Here is a 21398-nt window from a genome sequence, read left to right on the forward strand (position 1 = left end):
CCAGTGGAGCTGACAAGGCACTAGCCAGCCCTCCCCAGGGAGGGGGATCCTGCCACCTCCTGAGGCTGTCCATTCCTTTTTTGGATGGGTCTCTTGGGAAGTGTTTCCTCACATCAAGCCTGACTTGATCCCCCTGCAGCTTCTCACTCTGTGGGGCAAATTAGGCCCTTCTCCCACCCGACAGCCCTTCCGCTACTTCAGCAGAACTCTCCCAGACCCCCAGAATCTCCAGCCCGATTTCTGCCGGTTGTGATTGTCTTTGCCCATTTCATGGGCGGGAGGTGAAATATTTCTCATTCTTGTGTTCACTATTTTCAAGCATCTCTTCATATCATCTTTAATCATGTTTATTTTATCATTTGGCTATTTATCGATCGGGAATCATGGTGGTCGTTGGTGGATTTGGTAATGAGGTGAAATTCTGCACGTTGACCGGCTCGTTGGCAGAGCATCTCTGTTTTTATATTTTAAGTAATAGAGGCTGATTTAATGGCAGAGATTTTTGTTAACTGATGAAGGGTGGGATCTGGGTGGGAGCGCAGCAGTGGGGCTTGGCCCGTGTCCTGGGCATCCTTCTTGTCCTTCCCACGTTCTAAGGTGCAACTCGGCCCGGTAACAGAGGATGCTTGGCTTTGGTGCCAGGAGCGCTGGTGCCTGGTCACAGGGTGGGGACTTTGCTCCTACAGACTAAAATTGATTTTTTTTTTAAACAACACCTTGATTCCTTTGCTTCTAATTGACAAGAAGGTAGTTAAACCTCGTGAATGGCAGCATTCTGTTCTTTCGGGCCCTGCCCTCATCTTTCTTCAGAATCCACATTTTTCTTCATTTTGCTCTCTAGGACGGAGATTTCTGCCCAGCGAGCTTTCAGGGAAGGATGGGGACTGAGCTCCCAATTCAGCCACATGGGGGCAGGCCCCTCTTTGTCCCTCACTGTGACTCAGGGCCTGGAGAACCCCTGGCTCCCCTCCTTCCCTTCCCTTTCCGGTCATCATTGACTTGATCCACGCGTGGCTCTGTGTCACCCCAGACCTGGCATTTCCTGGGTGTGTAATTGGCTGCCACCTTAGCGTCATGCTATCTGCCAAAAGCCTTCCCATCAGGCTGAGAGGGCACCTCATTGTGTGAATGCACCCCCAGCCTGACTTCAGCTCCACTGCCGTGTATGATTACACTCCTCCTGGAGTGAGGATGCCCATTGATTTTGTTCTGTGATTTCCTCCACCTACAGACCCATACTGCCTCGGGAGTATGAGAGAGCTGCGTTGGGCTGTCTGAGTCGTGCCCACTTTGACTCTCTCTTTTTAACCAAATAGAAGAAAAATTCTCCAATGGCCTGCCTGTGCGCTTGGGCCTCTGCTGAAATGAGTGATCCCAGCTGGGGACGGCCTTTTTGCTGCGCAGAATTTCCTTAGATGTAGACAAACCGTGGTACATGAGATGGGAACCTGCCGAGAACCTGGGGAGATCTTCCGGCTTTTAAGCGTTCTGGAGGGCGGAGGGCAGACGGCAGACGGCAGACGGGGTGATGAGGCCGGGCCGACAGCTAGAGGCCTGGGAACTCGGCAGACAGGATTCTTGTGTGGCCCTATTTGAGTTTCGGTGGGACAGGAGAGGGAGCATCAGAGGAGGAAGCAGAGGCTTGGTTGGTCCTGCTGTTTTAGCTTGGCAGGGTGGGGCAGTGGGCAGAGTAGCACACAGAGGACCTAGGTTTTAATTCTAGCTCTGCCAGGCAGGCTGCTTCTACACCCTGGGACTCAGTTTCCTTTTCAGTAAAATGAGAGGTTTCAGCTATGAATCTGATAGTTAAACAAGTCACTTTTGCTACCTTGGGCCTCCTTCTCCTGATCTGTAAAGGTTGAATTGAGTTTGAGCTCACAGCCAAGTCCTGTCATCTAAAATGATCTAACCTGGTGCCTTCATTTTTTCTTCCATGTAGTGGGCATACATATACCTACCTGCATCTAAGGACGTTGTTTTGTAAATTTATGTTTCTATTGCATTTTAAAAAGCAGGAAAGAATTCAGTTTAATAAGCATTATTATGTGTTTCCTGTGTGCCAGGCCTCCATGGCAGGAGAAAAAAAGACCTTCCCTCAAGGAATTCACGTTCTACTGTGGGGTACCACCTCTCCACAAAAACACAGGAGTTGGAAGTTCTGGAAGGTACTTCCTTTGGAAGTCCAGTTGTGCCCAATCAAGATTCCCAATGTACTCTTGGTAACGAGGAGGCCAAGGGCCTCCATCTCCATGCACACTCATGATGAGCCTCTAGTCCTTACCACCCACTGGGCTCAGGATTTTTTCTGTCCTTCTACCCCTTCTTCTTAATCCTGCTGTTCAGCCCAAGCTGAGTGAGTCTCATCCCCCTTGCACAGGACAGACCGTTGGATATTTCATGAGGTTCCTTGGGTCTCTTTCTAAATCCTCCCTTTTCTCCCGCAGTTTTCTTTTTCTTGCTCGTTGTGCTAGGTTCTGTTTCAGGATTCCGATGGTGGGAGCCCAGGTGAGGTTTTAGAGTGCTGACCTGTTTAGCTAAGATTTGGAGGTGAAAAGAACCTTGGAGATCATCTCACCCAACCCCCTTATTTTACAGATAAGGAAACTGAGGACATGGATCGGGGCAGTCAGTGGCTTGCCCATGGTCATAGAGGCATAAACCGGTAGAACTTAGAACCAGGATTCAAAACCAGGTCCGTTGACTCCATCCCAGTTCTTTTCTCCAATTTTGTCTTTCTGGGGAATGTTTTTTTCCCCAGCACCATGAGATCATTTAGGTGCAGGCCTCATAAATCATTTAGAAAACTGTACCGACTGTCAGGCCCTGTGTTTGTAGGTTGCAGGCCCAACACGAATCTTCTTTTTTCCTGTTAGACAATAGTCAACCCCAAAAGAAGTTTGTAAAGAAGTGGAAATGTTGTTTTAGCCTTAAAAGGGCCCCATGCTAAGACAGGCTTTAGAGCTGCTGGTGCTAATGTGGAGTCATTTGCTTCCTCAGCCTAAGTTATTTTTTAATGGTTAAAATGCCATGTACCGTGACATTGGATTCTGTCTGAAAAGCTCCGTTTTAGACGGGGAGTTTGCTTAATATAGGTTAGGGCTCAGGGTTTCACTGAATTGCTGCCTAATTAACCGGCTGGTTTCAGAAGCACAGTCTTGTTAATTCTGACACGACTGTGGCATGGCTTTCCTTGGTCCTTCCCGGGCTTGACCCAATCTCGCCATGTCAGAATTTGTCTCTGTTATATGTAACGTGACACCTGTTTCCTAACACATGTCCCACCATAGGAAGATGTCCTCTGCCGGGCTGCTCATCGCCAGGGGCCTCTGCAATTTGCCGAAAATTAAGTGTGACGGAAGGCTCCCGATGCTAGCATGGCTTCCCCGGCTTTATCTTGCTGTGGCCCAGTCATCCACGGCAGAGGGCAAGAGGAGGGCCCAGATCCCCGCCCCCCAACAGAAGCGAGGGTTCGGGAGGCTGTGCAAGGGGGCCGCCTCTGCCCATGAATGGTTGTTAGATTCAGGTCAGTGAGTCTGGGCGGCTGTGTTCCGTGGCCAAGTCTGAAAATGCAGATTGGTCTCAACTCATGGTAATGAATTCAGACTATGCATCTTTCCCTGAATGAGGGCCTCAGAGACAGGGCCGGAGGATGCGCATCCCTCCCGCTCTGGGACTGGAATGGAGAGGATGATGTCACACCACATTATTTTTATTAATAGTGTTTATCATTAAGGAAAATGTCCTTTTAGAATAAGAAAATTTGGTATAATAATGGCCCAGCCATTCAGAGCCTAATCGTCCCATCTTCAATATGGTGGCTCACCCATCGACAGCTGATCTCTTTGTATTGAGCCCATAATGCTTTTGTGCCCTCAGGCTTCTCACTTTTAAGCATTTAGAAAATATTCTATTTTGTTTTAAATGTAGATGTCCCAGTATAATCTATGGATAGAGTTCAGGAAAGAGGCAGAAAAGAAGAAAATCTGGCCTGGAGTGTCATTCCCTTTCTTCCTCCTGTGACTGCCCCATAAATAAATCCACAGTCATAAACCCCTTTAGTGTCTTGAGTTGTGTTCCCTTGAACTTTTGGAATCATCCCCTTTTCCCAGTCTCTCTTCTGTCCCCCAGTGTCCTAGAGAAAATCCAAAAAGCCTCTGGAATCTTTCCTCCTGGACACACATAAGCTAAAGACCAAACATCTCTCCCTTTGGATGGAGATGACTGCCATATGAAAAGGATACATCCCCAGGTGCCATGTTGAGAAGTGAGCCGTTTTTTAAACTAAAAAGAACAAAAGGTTAACCTAAGAAATTTCTGGTCTCTGCATGGTGTAGTGGAAATCTACCCAGGATGCCTCTTTAAATGTGGTCCCTGGGGCTTGCATTCTACAAGAGAAACATCCCACAGGGACAGATGGGCCTATACTAGTTCATTTGAGGAGGAAGAGGGGGAAGAAGGATACTTTTCTGCACAAGATAGCCCCTGGCTTGATCCTTGAAGGAAGTCCCAGATCCTAAGGGTCAGGAGGGAGCAGGGGGTGTTCCTGGGTGTGAGATCCTGTCCCAAGGCGAAGAGATAGCTCCGAGAGTCCCATCCTGACTCTGCTGTCAGAGTCACCGTAGCTAAGTCATTCATTGATATCGTGGACTAGACTGCAGCCGGTCACAGATCATCCCCAATCACTCATCCCTCTAGCCGTGACCGTGAAGTGGCCATCCGTGGCAAGGGCAGCCTCTGTGATTCCACCATCTTGTCTCCCTAGAACACTGCCTTGCCCCCTGGTCCCCTTCTCCCTCCATGTCAGCTCTGCTTGGGATTCTGTAGACTTTGCCTCCCCCACCCCTCGTGTTCTCTTCCCCCATCAAAGCATCAGCTCTTTGCAGGCCGGGCCTATCCTTGTGCATATATTGGTATCCCCAGGCTCAATCCAGGGCCCAGCACACAGTAAGTGCTTAATAAATGCTTGCTGTTTCTCTGCCTACCTTTGCTCAGTTCTGACAAGTACCTCCAAGCAGCCCAAACTTATTTCTCACAAGTGGTTCATTTAGAGCTGCATGTGGCCTTAGGGACCTACACATTGCATAAGTGAGGACTTGAGGCCGGGCAGGTTGAAGATGTCTTGCCAGCTGAGATACAAACTCAGTCCTCTGTCTACAGGTCCAGAAAAGCTTTCCAAATCCCGGGCAGTTCTCAGGCCTCACTCCCCAGTCTCCCCAGCCCAGGTCTCCTTTGTCCAGGTGAAAGGTTCCCAGGTGGTGCCACTGAAACTCATCCGGCATGAAAATCCCCTTCCCCTCCCACTTTTAAGGAGATCATCCTCTGGAAAGCACTGACCCGTATGGAGGGGTCACAGGGTGAATGGGGTGGGGGTGTGGATGGTCAGTGTAGAGCTAGACCTCCAAGGCCAGCTCTTCATTTTAGACCTAAGGAAACTGAGGCCACCTTGTCCACGGGGAATTTGAATCCTCGCCCTCTAAGATCTGTGTTTAAGGCCCACCCTGGACACATCATGAACTAGGTGTATGACCCTGGGCAAGTCATCCTACTTCTGAAGGTCCCGGGCCACTCTAGGTTAGAAGTAACAAGTAAGTGGCACAATCTGATAGTTGGGGGAGCTCCATAGTGGGAGTTCCCTTACACCGAGGAAAACGGTCTGGACCAAAGAAACCTCAGCTGGGTAGAGAGGCTCAGGTGCGAGGGGTGAGTGTGACACACTTTTTTGTTGGGATAGTTGTCCATTGATCTGAGAGCCAGTGGCTCATCGAGGCCCGTCCTACAAATGGTGGCCGAGGCCAGGGGCCCTCAGGTAGAGAGAGCTGGGATTCCTTGCTAGAGATTTAGAGCTTTGGAGAAATGACTCTTGAGCATTCATCAGAGGACTAATTATTATTAATGCCATTTTAATAATACATCTTATAATATACACTTAATGTCCATGTAAAACCCAGCACTTGATTCTGATTTTATGATAAGGCAATAGGAAGGGGGAATTATTAATCCCAAATGCTCTAATGAATGTAGTTGGGCATTTTAAGATCTACCACATGGCTGTGCCCACCTGTCAAGCAATTAACAGAGAAGATCTCAGTGGGGCCTTAAGAATTGTCAGGATGTAAGTGTGTCTCTGGGAGGTCATCAAGGCAGCTGGGTTGAAAATGTTGGCTGTGAGGGTCCAGAGAATGGCCGTAATCCATCACACCAGCTCAGTGTGGTTCCCACGACACACGACGCTTCACCTCCTTTAGGAGGAAGCGCCTTGTGACAAACTTCCTGGGCATCCGTGGCGTTGGTGCCAACCCGGCTGTGGTGAATTCCCTTTGTCCACCGTCTGACCTTTAATGGGCAATGTCAGGTTGCTTCATACAAAGGAAGACCCCGCGAGCAGGGCTCACCTTCTCCAAGATGCCAAATCCCCAGAGTTGGGTATCTGCAGCTCCATACCTCAACCACACGGCTAGTCATATATAGAAATGAATGGAGGGGAAGCATGTGTCAGGGTTTGCTGTGCACCAGGTCCTGCCCTCAAGGAGCACAACACATGGGGCGCTGTGGCATCTGGAGAGTACCAGGGTGTGTGGTACTCTGCGTGTGCCAGGTACTCTGCTAAGCGCTTAAAATATGAACCCACTCTTTCCTATCTCCGTGACAACGCTGTGAGGTGGGAGTTGGGTCATAGCAATGCTGGACAGATCCTTTCCAGCCAGGTTGGGTCAGTGGCTTTCCTAAGAGACAGAGGTGGAAGTAATGGAGGGAGCGTCAGTAGAGCCGAGTGGGTCTGGGTCAGCTCACAGACGGTGCCTAGAGTCACAACTCTGGCTTCCTCCCTTCCCTCCGCTTCCTGAGGGGGCATCCTGGAGTTGGTGCCCACTCTGCCCTGTTTGGGATGTAGGGAGTTCCTGGACCCCGATGCTCGGGGTGTCAGTTGTGACCATTTCAGCGTGCCCGGGTTCGGCTGTTGCACCTTTAACTTCTCCAGCCCTCGGTTTCTTCATCTGTGAAATGGAGAGTTTGGATTAGATGCTCTGCAAAGCCTCTTCTTCCATCTCTAAATTGGCAGTCCTGTGATGCTTTACGATGACTCTGAAAGTCAGCTTCCGCATTTGGACCTTTGATTCCACCTGAAACGCTGATTAAAATGTCTGTCACTTTGTCGTTGGGAATGTTTAGACAGCTCAGCTCCCCTTTCGGGTTTCCTGATGGGCGAGTGACGCTGGCCAATTCCAGCCTAGTCGGTTTCCTAATTGGATTGAGAAAGGTGAAGTCAGTGGCCCTGCTTTGTCCGTTGCCGGTCTCCTTCCGGCAGAGGGGAGACCCTCTCTACGTGCAGGTATTGGATTATTTTGTCATGCCACCATTAATATTGGAAGCACACATATAATCTGGAGTCAGCAGGTTCGCACACTACTATCTCATTAAATTTTCAGGCAAAAGCTACAAAAATTAATTGGAGGCGTGTAATAGTTTAGAATGTGAGCCGGCTTATGGTAATATAAATCACGCGGCGAGAAGACAGTTTTATATACTGAGAGAGGGAGAACTGGTTCCCTTTAATGAGAAGAGATAGAAATGGGAGCTGCTCCTTCTTAGGGACGCACTCTAAACTGTTTGGGCTAACTGATGAATAGGCTTAATTCGGGGCTACAGTTCGAATAACTCATGTTGCACGGTTTAATGACTTCTAGATAAAAACAGGATTGAAATGTTAATTCCTATGAAGAAATTGGAGCGCTCTTGTAGATCAGCGTGGCTTTCCTCCCTATTAAACCACTAGTTAATTTCACCAAACAGGTCTCTGGGAGATGTTTCATGCGACATAAATTTTGGGATTTTCTTACCTGCGTTGGCCTTATTAAATGCTCACACACACACCCCAGCTCATTCAGCTTGCTTCCTCCCCCCAAACTTTAATGTTCCTGACCAAGCTCATTGCTGGGTGGGGTTTTTTTTTTTTCATTTAATTTGATCCAATGGTGGGTTTCGCGAGTGTATGAAGTTTTTTTTCTTGGCTAAGTATCGACAGTCTAATTTGTCCTCCGCTGGCTAATGATTTGTGCCTGTCTTTGGTGATAAAAGCATCCCCCCGTTGGACCGTATGTGGTTGGAGCTTTCTCCGAGTGGGCAGGTTAGGGCAGGTAGGTGAGCACTCGGTTTGAGTCATCATTGTCTACGTTTGTGTCCAGCCTTCTTGATGTCCTTCTTCCTCTGAGGACAGCTGGCGTGGGCCACTGGAAAGGAAGCAGGATTTGGAAGCCGAGGACCTGGGGGTGGCTCCAGGTTCTGTGAACCTGGCTGAGCCATTTGCTCTCTGGCGCTCCGTTTCTTCATCCAGAGGCATGGGGCAGATTGGCCGGGTTGTCTCTGAGGCCCAGTGTGGGCCTCGGTCTCTGATCTTCTGATTTCTTCCTGACCTGGAAGTGACCGTGCATTTCCAAAGGCTCTGCCAATGGTGAGTAAGCCCCAGCAGGGCATCCCAAGCCGGGCATCTCTGCCATGGGGTGTTGGCTTTTTGCAGCCGTAGCGATTCCAAAAGGCCGGGTGTTCAATCGCAGTGACCTTGTGATAGGGGCCTGGGGTGGGGGTGAAAAGCCTGGTCTCCCAGTTGGGGAGGGGGGCAGGGGCCGCTAAAAGTATTTTCTGAAGAACAGAGTCGGCTCAAGGCTCTTCAGACAGGAAGGAGTTCAGTGTTTTTCTCATAAAGAAACGAATCTGTTTCTGTGATGTCCTTTCTCCCCCCTTAGTGTTTATTGAAATGCTTCCTGTCTGAGGTTTATTTAGCACTAAACGATTGACAAAGATTGGCAGTGTAGACAATGCTGAGGGTAGACATGAGGAGTGTGGTGCAGTGGAGGGAGAGCCGGCATTAGAGTCTGGAAGACCTGAGTTCAAGTCCTACCCACGCCCCATGGGCCCCACCCCCCCCAGTATATTGATATATACTGGCCAGGTGACCCTGGACATTTCATTTAACCTCTAAGTATCCCCAAGAAATTCTAGTCCTCATTACCCAGTCTTTCTAGTCCAAGGGTTGGAACAGGTGAGCCCTGGGGTCCTCCCGGCTTTGACAGGTGCACATTCAGTGGTTGAATCAGAGGAGGGGGAGGGGCCTGTTAGATGACGCTTGCATTGTCCACCCAGGCTCCTCCTAGACAGCTTTCTGGATGAATCCCCCCCATCACCAGCCCAAGACTCACAGCATGGAGGGCATGGATCTTCCAGATTGGGGTCTTTCCCAAACACCCTCAGAAATAATAGCTCACATTTATACAGTGCTTTGCAAGGGCCCTGCAAGGCCCACGCCCACTCCACAGACGGGGAAGGTGAGGCACAGAGCTTTAGTGAGAGAAGACAAGGCACTAAGAGGCTGGATCCGAGAGCGACCGACCACCAGCCACTCCCTCCCCGAGTCGTAGGAGGCCTTGGGTGCTGTACCCCATGGACCTGGCCTTGGCCAAGTGGACGTTTTTGTTGATTTCTGAGGTAGTTGATGCAAGGCTAGCCTCCTGAACAAAGTATGTGGTGACTCAGGTAGAACCAGGATCCAGAAAGCTCTTGAGAGGATGAACTATCAGGACTGATCTGATCAGACAAAATCACGTAGGAATAACGCACAAAGCCTTAGACTTGGGCCCCAGAACATCAGCCCCTGAGGTGCGAGATGGTCAAAGCGTTTGTAGATGGCAATTCACTTGACAATGAACTGATATTTAGTGGGGGTAGGGGGGAGGACCTTGGAAGCTAATACAGTTTTAGGCTGCAAAAAAAGGGAGGGAGGAGGGAAGAAGAAGGTTTGTGAAGTGCTCACCGTGTGTCAGGCTGTGGGGCAGATGGCAAGACCTAGTCAGGGACAGTGATGAGGTTGCAGTCTTTGCCTTGGTCAGAGCCCTTCTCAGGTATTGTGTTTGATGTTGGGCATCGACTGATTGAGTTTTAGGAAAGACACTGATGAGCGGAAGGCATCCAGAGACTAGGGCAGGCAGGATGGTGAAGCACCTTGGGCTGGGTCTAGACTTCAGAAGGGTGTGATTGCCGACTGAAGGGCTATCTCAGGGAAGAGGTGGCCTCCCTGCAGCTTCTGCTCAGTCTCCCTGACTTGTGACAACTGTTTACACACTTCAGCCCATCTTTCAGGAGTTCCTCTTCCTCAAGTCTTCTGTTCTCCTGGCTGGACATCTCCAGATTCTCCAGATACCTGTTGTGTGTTTGTTGTGATCCCGGTGGTCTTGTGCAGCTGTCTTGAGTCATCAGGTTCACAGAATCCCTAGCTTGTTAGGAATTGGTGGGGGCCTCAGGTACCACTTGGAGTGGAGAATGCCGTCCACATCCCAGCCAGTCTGCGCCTAACTGGCCCTGGCAGGATCATGGCGGAGTGTGGATGTAACAGACAGAAAATGCTGCTGGGACTTAGAGACAAGGTCACTGATTTACTTTGTCCCAAGAGACCTCTCTCAAAGTGGCAATGATCTGTGTTTGTAATTTAGAAACAAATCATTTCATTTACAAAAACAAAAAACTAATATTTGCTGAAAGGGAGCTTGGGGACCGAAGTGCAGACCCCAGTTTGCCGGTTGAGGGCTAAGTGCTTTAGTCCAGGTCACACAGCTAGTAAGAAGCAGAGACAGGCAGAATTTGAACCCTGACTTTCCCATGCCCCAAGTGGAGCTTTGACCATTGCCCCACACTGCCTCTCCCTGGGCTCCTCTAAGAAGGTGGGCCCCCAGGCCTCTGGTGATAAACCACCTCCGCCTGCACAGCCCCCATGTTAAGGACGCTTTTCCTTTCCTGATGTTCAGATTTTCTTGGCAGTGCCTGCCAGAGTCCCCTCTCGTTGCTCCTTCTTTCTGGGCCCAGACAGAACAGGATTGATCCTTGGGTGATTGTCCCTGGGGGTGCTGCTACAGGTGACGGGAGCCTCCTGCCTCTCTGGCCGACTCACCTGGAGCATCCCCAGGTCCTTTGATGCCTGGTGCATGGAGACCAGAAAGCTGGTGGGGAGCTGGGAGCCTCCTTCCTCCTCTTCCTCCCCCTCCTCCTCCCTCCTCCTCTTCCTCATCCTTCTCCTCCTTCCTCCTCCTCCTCCTCTCTCCTCCTCCCTCCTCCTCCTTCTCCTCCTCCTCTCTCCTTCTCTCTCTTCCTCCTTCTCCTCCCCCTCCTCCTCTCCCTCCTCCTCCTTGGGTGCTCCCGCCCGGCTCTGTTCCCCTGCCTGGGTGTTTGTTACAGGCCCAGGACAGACAGGCTTCTTCATCACCTTGTCACGGTGACAGCTCTGTGTTGCTCGCCCGCCTCTGTCCTCAATGCTCGGGTGTCTGAAGTCTGTGCAGGGCGTCATTCAGACGGGATGTGGTTGGTCTTATCAGCCCGCGCTGAGCATACGTGGCTGGCTGCTTTCCTTGAGCCTTTAACTTTTAATTGAAATCATTCCCTTGCCACCCCTGCTGTTAGGAATCTGGGGGTAATTAAGGAAGCCCCATCTGTCCTTTGAACCACAGGATATTGTTTTATCCTCATCGGTGAAAGGAGACCAGGGACTTTTAAAGCAACTTTCATCAACATGTGCAAACTGCTTCTCGGAGGGTGGCAGGTCCTCCCTGTGAACGCACCCGAATGGAATTCAGTGACTCCATTGATGCCCCCTCAGACTAGAGGGGGGACCCCAGCTTTGAGGTGCAGGATCACCCCCACACCGGTATCACCTCTATTTACTACTTAGCTGACATACCGTGTATGCACCATTCGGTACCCACGGTCCCCCGCCTGGCCAGTGAAGGGGGCTTGCGTTTCCTCATCTCCTCTCCAGAGCCGGGATGAGTCACTTTAATGAGACAGCTCGTGCTTCGTTTTTATTAATTTATTCCCTTGCGTCAGTATTTGTGCATGCATGGGCAGCCACTTACTTATTTGTTTATTTAACCTGCCTTCCTCGGTCAGGTCTTGTTTTGGTGATTCTGCCTACATTGCCCTGAATCTGTTCGTGCAAACCTTCCTGTGTTTCTTTCTCCGGATTCCTTGTCTTTGCTCCGTGCTGCTCGGTAACGAGCGTTGTTATGTTCATAGACCACAGTTTGCCGGGTGTTCTTTCCCGTTCTCTCCTGCTGAAATCAGGGGCCCTGCCTACGTCAGACACCCTAAGCCTTCTTGTGACCCGGGCTTTTGGGCAGCTCTGTGGAGGACAGGTGAGGGCAAAGATGGAGGTGGGGAGGCTAGTGAGGAGGCCACCGTGGCCTCCAGCAAGGCTAATGAGCCTGCACCTTGGCAGTGGGAGCATGCCTGCAGTGGTGAGAGGATTCCAGTGGCGGCGGGAGGATGCCCGCGGCAGCGGGAGGATGCCCGCGGTGATGGGAGGATGCCCACGGTGGTGGGAGGATGCCCGCAGCAGCGGGAGGATGCCCATGGTGATGGGAGGATGCCTGCAGTGGTGGGAGGATGCCCGCAGTGGCGGCGGGAGGATGCCGGCGGGAGCTGAGAGACAAGGCTTGATTCCAACACGTTGCGGGGGCCGATCTGAGTGTGCATCATCTAAAGTTCTGATTCCCCTCAGCACAGCGCCAGGTATACAGGTGATGCCAAGTCAGCGTTGTGGTATCTTCTGTGCCATTACTCCCTTTGTCGCCGCGCCTCATCCTTCATTTCTGCTGGTGGTGAGCTCATTCTTTCCAGGCCTCAGGAGCTCCTGGCCCTGGCTCATTTTCACTGTTTCCACGCACAGATTGGAAGTGGCAAGTGCTGCAGACTTTGACAGCTTTGCCTCAAGGCAAGGAGTTTTCTGCCCGGCGTTGTCAGGTCAGCAAATTCCTCGTCCAAGTCTGAAAGTAAAGTAGGCTAGGACTGGCAGCTCTGGCCTGGCTTCCGGGACAGGCCTGGGCACCCCAAGTGGCCCCTTTATGTTTGCCCTGCTTCCCGGCCGAGAGGGGGCCCACACTCAGAGACGCCGTGTGGCTCCTAGGCCTCCCTGGCATTCGGGCGGGCAGAGACAGGAAGGGTGATCATGGCTGAGGTCAGTCTAAAACCAGACCTGCTGAAGTCTCTGGACCACAGAGATATTAAAACACCCAGTGGAAGGAGAAAGGGGGATGGGCTAGTGACCATCGTGGCGCACCTTGGAGCCATCGTCCGGCTTCACCTGTGTCTTCTCCCTGCACCGTCGTCTTCCCTTCTGCTGTTGCTTTTTATTTTCATGCCTCGTTCTCATACCTTGGTGAGTCAGATCAGAAAACATTTTTTAAGTGCCAGCTGTGTACAGTAAGGCAGTGTGCTGAGCACGGAAGGTACAGACCGAGGCAGACGTAGTCCCTGCACTCAAGCCCACGAGTTATTGGGGGGGACAACATGAAATAACTGTGTAATCACAGGATGTGTACAGTACCTGGGGCAGCAAGGTGGTGCAGTGGATAGGCGCCAGGCCTGGAGGGAGGAAGACCTGAGTTCAAATGTGACCTCGGACACATACTAGCTGTGTGACCCTGGGCAAGTCACTTCACCCTGCTTGTCTCAGTTTCCTCAGCCAGAGAAGGAAATGGTGAAAAATAAATACCTGCCCTTTCAGAGCCCTTGGTGGAGATGCCTCATTGAAGGATAGGCAGGCACATTTACAGATGTGGAGACAGGAGCTCCAGGAGGGGTGAAGGGGCCTGGCCCAGAGCCACATAGCCGGGGTCAGGGGCAGGCCTTTGCCTCGGGTGTCCCCGGCTCTCTGGGCACGTCTCTCTCGGTCAAACAGGGCTGGGTGCCGGAAGCCCATAGATGGAAAAATAAACAACACGAAGGCTTCTGGGACCGGTTTTCTCTCTTGGTCTTGGCTGCCAGTTGGGGTGTTGGGTCTTGCCAGCCAGAAAGCCTTTGCACCTGGATTCCCCACCTGCCTTATGTGATTCCTCCCCAGCCACAGCAGCTTTGTGGGTTCAGTGCCTGGTGGCCGGCCGCTTAGGTCATAGAAAGCATCCCAGCTTTTTTTCCTAATTTTGAATTAAAGAAATAAAGCAAAGCAGTCCCCGCCCTCCCCTCCCCAAGTTTATCCTTTGCTGTGTTGCCCAGTAAACTTTAGTGAAGGCAAGCGATATTTGTGTTTATAGGCTTGGCATGTTGGTAGCTCTCTTAAAAATTATTTTCATTTTTGTTAAATATTTCACAGTTACATAAAAAAGGTTTTTTACATTTTGAAAACTTTTGAGTTCCAAATTCTTAGTACATGGCACGCAAAAGTAGTTAATAAATGCTCATTTATTAATTGATTTATTATTCCAGGCCTGTGGTTTTGCCTGGGCAGGGAAACTGTCTAAACCAACTTAGCTGTTAGACTGGAAGCCCCTTGAGGACAGAGACTCTCTTTTGACTCTATCCCCAGCGCCCAGCACATAGTAGGTGCTTACTGAATTTCCGTTGATTTACTGAATTATTATTTACAGTCTCCAGGGAATCATCTAGGATTGGGACAGGTCAGTGATAACACAGGCTTTGTAAGTCTGAGGCAGGACAAGACGCTGCATCATCATCATCACCATCATTGTGGTTGTTAGTGTCCATGAAATTCAGTGACCGTTTATAAAGGACCTCGCATGTGCCAGGTGCTGGGGACCTGGAGACACCAACAGATCAGCTTTGCCCTCGAGGAGTTAGATTGTACCTGGAGGTTTCTCACATGGGCATGAAAGTATAAATGCAAAGGCATTTCCTCTAGGACGTGGGGCAGGGGACATGAGCTCCTCTTCCTGTGTGGTGGGGGTCCCTCCATTAGAAAGTAAGTCCCCAGAGGGCAGGCCAGACCTGACTTGTGTTCGCATCCTCAGTGCTTAATTAACACTGGCATACAGTCAGTGCTTAATAAATGCTTCCCCATCATCATCTGTAACCAGGGGAGCGGGAAGGGGGGCTCTGAGCTAAGCTTTGCCCTGTGGGCTTTTGTCTCCTGGGGCATGGAAGCCTATGATCCTCCTCTTTTCTCAGTGCAGCCCCCAAGATGGAACTGAAAAGTCAGTCTCCGTCTGGGAGGCAGAGGTGATCAGGGAAGCAGGGATTGTCTGTCCCCAGAGTCTCTCCCGCCCTCTGAGGACATGGTTTCCAAAGCCATTCCACCTCCACCCTATGTCCTTCCCAGCTCAGTTCACATGACCAAGGTCTCCTTGCCTCTGATAAGCTTTCCTACCTCTTAAGTCCGACTCGGGGTCTCATGTAACCCACAAGATCGGTCAGATCTCGTTTCATCTGAGAAGCCATTTCCCCTTAGAGAAACAACGAGTTCCTATGAAGGAAAGGCAGTGGGTGTCCTCGGTTTATCATGTAGGAAACTGAGGCAGGCAGTCATTAAGTGACTCGCCCAGTTGAACAGGGAAGTTTTCTGGCCTGAGGTTGGTGGCACTGTGAACTCTAGCATTCTCAGAGCCTGAGTCAGAAGCTGTAGACTTCGCCCCCCCAGAGGTCTTCAGGGCAAGGCCAGGGAGTGTAGAGAGTGCACTGTGGGCCAGGTGGGCCTTAAGGATGTGCTGGAGTTGAGGTTATTTCTGGCATCAGTAGTGGTTTAAAAATCACTTAGATAGGGACAGTATTGGTGCTTACACAAAATTTGCACTGCCTTCCTAAAGTGGTTTTGTGCCTTTCTCAGCCAATGGACACTGCTTCCTTGGCCGCTCCTCCCCAAGACCCCCAGTGCCCAGGCCTTGCACAATGACATCGATATCCAGGCCCTCACCTGTGGGATAATTATAAAAAGTGCTGGCCACAATGCCTGGGCCGTACATAGTAGGCATTTTCTAAGTGTTTATTCCCTTCCCCTAGTCTGGTCACACGGTGGGCTTGGACTCCTTTCACTCCCGCTCTTTCATCTGACATTTAAGTAAATGTGGATTGGCTGTAAAGACCAGCTTGGTCCTGAAGAATGGGCGTGAAGTCCTGGAGGAACTGGCAAGCTGCCAGGTGTCTTGGTCAGTTTGTCCGGAGGCTTTCCCCTCCTCCACTCGTAATGAACACAAGTAAATGTTGACTGTGTCTTCACCAAGCCATGAGGCCTTAGGAGAGCCTTTATTTCCTGTGAAGGCCTTAAAGGCCCCACTCAAAGATGACCTCCTCCAGAAAGCTTTCTTTGATTTCTCTGATTGCTAAAGACCCCCCCCACCTCAGATCTCCCTTTGGACCTTCCAGAGCTGTCTTTATAACATTAGAGAGTTCTTAGTATCGGTGACTTCTCTCCCTACTAGACTGAGCCTTTGGACAACGGGGCCCCTGGATCTCCACCGTATACTTAACTCTCCATTCTGTAGCCCCTCAGGCAGCGTTTGGGCTCTTAGTACCAGAATCAGGCTTACCAACCTTACCTTGGCCTTCTTGCTCTGCTAGTTCTAGGTGGATCTGTGGAATACTGTGGCTCACACTGACTTTGGCTTCTTGCTGCTTTAGAAAAGCTTGGGGTGGATCTTCCCTTTCCGAGTTTCCCATCATAAGCCCTGAGCTGCTGATCTGTCATTCATCAATACTATAATTTTATGGGCCCCATTCAGCCTAATTGCATTTAAGGCATCGAGCCTATGACAGGCCCTCATTATGCACTCCCCACACAAGTTCATTTGGAAACTGGTTTAAAGATTTTTGGAGAGCCTGCAGACAGACACTTGTTAGAACAGAATCTTCAGCGCCAGAACTCTGAGTGTGAAGAAGGGAAGATATGAATTAGCCCAATCTCCTCACTATGTTCTCTGTACTTAAGACAAAGAACTTTGCATATTAAGTTATGTTTCCAGGACGGGCAAAAATACCTTTTCCAAAAAGTTTTAATGTATTGTCAAAACCTGAATATTCAGTATAGGCTGAGGAATGGACAAGTTAGAAAGTGTCTGGTGGAGGCCCAACAGGGTGGTGGAGGAACCAGGGATGCCTAGCTCAGAAAATAGAAGCTGGGATAGAACAGCTGGAACAGAGAGAATTTGGGTTTGTTCTGTTTGGGCCCAGAAGAACCAGGACCACTGGGTGGAAGAGAGGAATTCTGGTTTGTGGTCCATTGTTGGGGACTCATCTTTCAGAGGCCCCTTTGTAGCCAGGTGTCACATTTTGTGCTGGACATGGTGGGTTTTCAGAAGGGTCTCCGTCTGGATTCCTGTGATCAGGTTCCCCTCCTCCTCCTTCCCATGCTATAGATGGCTGGCAGCTCAGCCATGCCTCAGCCCTGGTCCGTGCCCTTCCAGAAATGTTCCCAAGGGGGTCCTCCCACAGTGCTGGTTGCCGCTTCTCCTTTTCCTTCATTTGTGGTCTAGGTGCCTCAGTGACCTTTTCTCTGTCTCATCCCTTTCTGATGATGTCGTCCACCCTGCAGGTGACATGCCGTAGCCTGGTCATGCCCGCCATGTTCCTCTCCAGCGATCTTTGGGTGACCCCACCCACGTGTAGGTCTTACAGAAACAGGAGAATTTGAAAGACTAGCCCCATTCCTTTGAGACTTGGGGTACGGGGATTTCTAGCAGTTAGCCAGCTTTGGGGAAACTTTTCTTCTGGGATATCAGAAGGGGTTAGTTTTTACTCATTTCAAAGAGAACATTGGCCTTAGAAATATTGAGGGTCATAGGATGTGACCTGAAAGGGACCTGGCCATCCTCTGCGTCCTTATTTTATTGCCTGTAGGGCCTGAGACATAGACCCAAAAGGGAACTCGAGCCTTGAGCCCCTTTATTTCACAACTGAGTAAGCTGTGGCCCTGGGAGGCCCCACAATTTGAGGTCTTCAGAAGCCAACCTCGGACCCAGTACTTCCCACTGTGCCATGCTGAGAGAAGACTGAGGCCCAGAAAGTTGGCATCTGAGTAGACCTGAGCTGGGGGGTGGGGGCGGTTCCATTTGTCCTGGCACCGTTGACGTGATGGTGGAACCCTTGGTCGTGAAGCGCCTGTGGCTCCTCCCTGCTCCCTGGCTTGGAAGGTGGAAGCGGCAAGCGGCATCCTCTAGAAGACACTCGATGGCCGTGTCTACGCAGCAGCTCGCATGCAGTGGGGGGTTCCACGAGCAGCTTTGAAAGAGCCCTGAGCCCACACCCCCACGCCACCTGTCTCTACCAACCTTCCTCCACTGCAGAGATTGCTGTCAAGGCGTCTTAGGAATCAGACAAGGACAAGTTTTCTCTGATATAATTATGCTGTCAGTAAAGATGCTTCAGTATTTGCTCTCCTTTTCCCCTCAGCTAACAGAATAAAACGCTATTTACCTTGGAAGTCGACGGCTGTTGGAGTTGGTGTGTGTGCCCACCCACCCCCCGCTTTGGGTTCTGAAGCCCTGACTTCCTGGCGCAGCCCTTGGTGATGCAGCCTCCCCTCAGATTGACTGCAGTATCCAAGCCCTCCATCGGTCTTGGGGTGACTGTCTCAGGTTCAGTTCTGTGTCACACGTGGCTGGGCTGTTTGGTCAGAGAGCACAGAGCCTGGGAAAGGAGACGCGTCCACACAGACCCACAGAACGAGGGGTGCCTTTTTGGGTCTTGGTCGGTTGTTTGTTTGCGTGGAAGCCACCACTTGAAATTTTCTTGGCTTTTACGTGCAAGGTTTACGTAGTTAATGTTTCAGTGATGCAATCCAAACGTAAATTCCCACTGAAAAATCACTTACACGTCGAGTGATTTTACCGACATGGGAATAAAGAGAGAACAGATGTGAGAGGCCAGGCTTCCCCCCGCGGAGCAGATTGTTGGCCGGGGGAATGTTTGTGGAGGAGGGAAGGATCGTTTCCCTGAAAGATTCCTAGATCAGTGAGCACAGCCTGGCCTTAAAGACAAGGGGTGCTGTGACGGACTGTGGGGAGAGATCACGTTACCCCATGGGTGCTCCTCAGGCCTGTTAGATGGTCATCAAACGCTGCTTTGGCACATCAGAGCCACACGTGGCCGGGCCCAACTCAAAGAAGGCTTGTGAGCTCCCAGCAAGGGGGTGAGTCCATTGACTGGGTCAGGCCTTGTTTTGGTGAGTGTCCTATTCTTCAGAGCTCACCAGTGGGTGGCAGGATGTATTTATTACATTCTCCTCTTGCCCTGGCATACTCTCCTTCAGGGAAATAACAGTTTTATTCTCCTCCTTATAGTCCCATTACCTATCCTGGTGCCTCGTACACAGTAGTTGTTTAAATTGAATTCTGGTATTCCTTTTAGAAAACATCATCTCCGCTGAGATCCTCTTCTGATGGCTCATTTTTGCTGGAGATAGCGGGAGATTCCCAGAAGTTGTATCCTCAGAATCTGGGCATGGTGGGACTCCCCACACTGGGAAGGCTTTGCATAGGGTGGAGCCTGACCTGTCCTAGCTTCAGCAAACTGCCCAAGGGTTGGCCGTCAGGTGTTGACTGTTTGTGGCCAAAATAACTCCTAAAAACTCTCATGACCTTCACTTTTGGAGGGCCTGTCCACACACTAACTAGTTCCTGGCTCCTTGGAGGCCAGCCCCGTGCCCCTTTGCTGCTGAGTGAAAAAGTGCAGGATTTTAGGGCTGGAGGAGGCCTGAGGGCTTCTGGAGCCCATCTGTCACCCTCTGCAAATCGAGGGTTTGATACTCGAGAGGGGTGGTGTCTTTGCTAGGTGCGTTGGTCTCTTTTTCAAAAACAGAGAAACAGCATTTGGACAAAGAAAGCCAGAAAAAAATGCCAAAGTTACCAAAATGGTGACTTTGATGGAGCCATCCTTAAAATAGAAATACAGAATACTGTGAGAACTTTGGCATCCAGAAGTTTCCATCAGTGACACTACTCCGCCCAGAGGGTTGGTTTGGTTTGATTTTTTTAAATCTTGTTTTTTAGACATAAAAGTCTGTACATGTGAAAAGCAGTCGAGATGCAGGTTAGCCATATTGGGAAATCTTGGACAGATCAGGCAGGGTGCACATTCGGCCCTTTATCTTCAGGGCCTCATGGAGGTCCCTTTCCCAAGGACATTTACATTGGTCGAGATCATCTGTTCAGGTGGTCGTGTGCTTCTGTACCTTGTCGCCAGCCCAGCAGCAGCAGCCCTCCTACCTCCCAATTGCTGCTGTTAGCTTGGAAGTTTATCTGACTTGGGAGGTAGGAGGCAGTTTATTGAGAAATGACTGGTGGTCCAGAGACTGGAAACGGTGTCACATGGGATCCATTGGAGGAGCTGGTGGGGTTTGACCTGGACCCATCGCTGCCCTCCAGGAAGAGAGGAGCTCTGTTGTGGACAGGCCCCCAGAGGGCAGAACTGGGATCGCTGGGATCCTGGAGGGAGAGAGGCTTCAGTTCCCTGGAAGCACATACTTCCTAAGAACTGGCATTTTTCCTGAGTGGGATGATGGCTTCAGGAAAGGGGAGGCGTTTGAAGCAGCGTCTGGACGATCCCGTGTTACCCGCCCACTTCCTCACTTTCTTCACTCAGGGATGTCATGGAGGGGATTTTTGTTTCAGGATCACACGGCATCCTTGGAGGGTCCCCTCTGGCATTATTCTGTGAAACAAAATGTGCTCAGTCTCTGAGTGGGCGTCGGAGGCTCTCCCTTGCCCCCTTGTGACTGTCTCTGGTCACATCACTCTCATACCACTGGATTCGGAGCTGGCAGGGGCCTCTATGCCAACCCTCCTTCCTTTTGTGGATCAGGAACTGGGGGACATCACCCAGGTTGAAGGTAGCTGAGCCAGGCTTCAAGCCCCCGGGATGCCCAAGCACCAGATGTCGGGTGTTCTCTCTGTCTGTCTTCTGAAAGATTCCCTCTTCTCCATCCAATGTTTCTGCCCTGTCCCCCAGCCCTTGCCCCTCCTGTCTTCTCTCCCTGCCCCACCCCCTCCTCAGTTTTGCCGTTTCCCCTCATCTCCCTCTAAGGAGAGAAATCCACCTCTCTTCTCCTGCTGCTTCCACATGTGGCCCGCTTTGCTGCCATCTCCCAGTGGTCTTAAAACATCTCATCATCATGTCCTCCTTATGGTCATCACAGTGTCCCACTAACTGTTAACACTCCTCGTGACGGCTTCCCTGGTTTCCTCCAGTGCCAGCCCCCACTCCCTAGCATCCTCAAACTAGGGGTTCTGTAGTAATGGGGGTGGGGACAGTTGGGATGAAATGGGGGTTGGGCTGCTTTGAGTCTAAAAGGTTCTAAAAGGAAGGACTCAAGCGTGTGGTCGGATAGAGCTCCAGGCCGTGTGTTTGGGACAACGCCCAAAGCTCCTAACTGCTCTCTGCCTCAGTTTCTTTATCTGTAAAATAGGGGAAATACTGCCTATGATCCCTGCGCCCTTGGGGTTATTATGATGATCAGATAGATCATGTTTGTTTGGTGCTTTGCAGACCATCTCTGCAAGGGTCCATTTTTTGTTTGTTTGGGTTTTTTGCTCTTGGGCAGGGCAGTTGGGGTTAAGTGACTTGCCCAAGGTCACACAGCTAGTAAACGCGTCAAGTGTCTGAGGCCGGATTTGCGCTCAGGTCCTCCTGACCCCAGGGCC

Source organism: Trichosurus vulpecula, chromosome 8, assembly GCF_011100635.1.
Source record: "Trichosurus vulpecula isolate mTriVul1 chromosome 8, mTriVul1.pri, whole genome shotgun sequence".
In the NCBI taxonomy this organism is placed as follows: Eukaryota; Metazoa; Chordata; class Mammalia; order Diprotodontia; family Phalangeridae; genus Trichosurus; species Trichosurus vulpecula.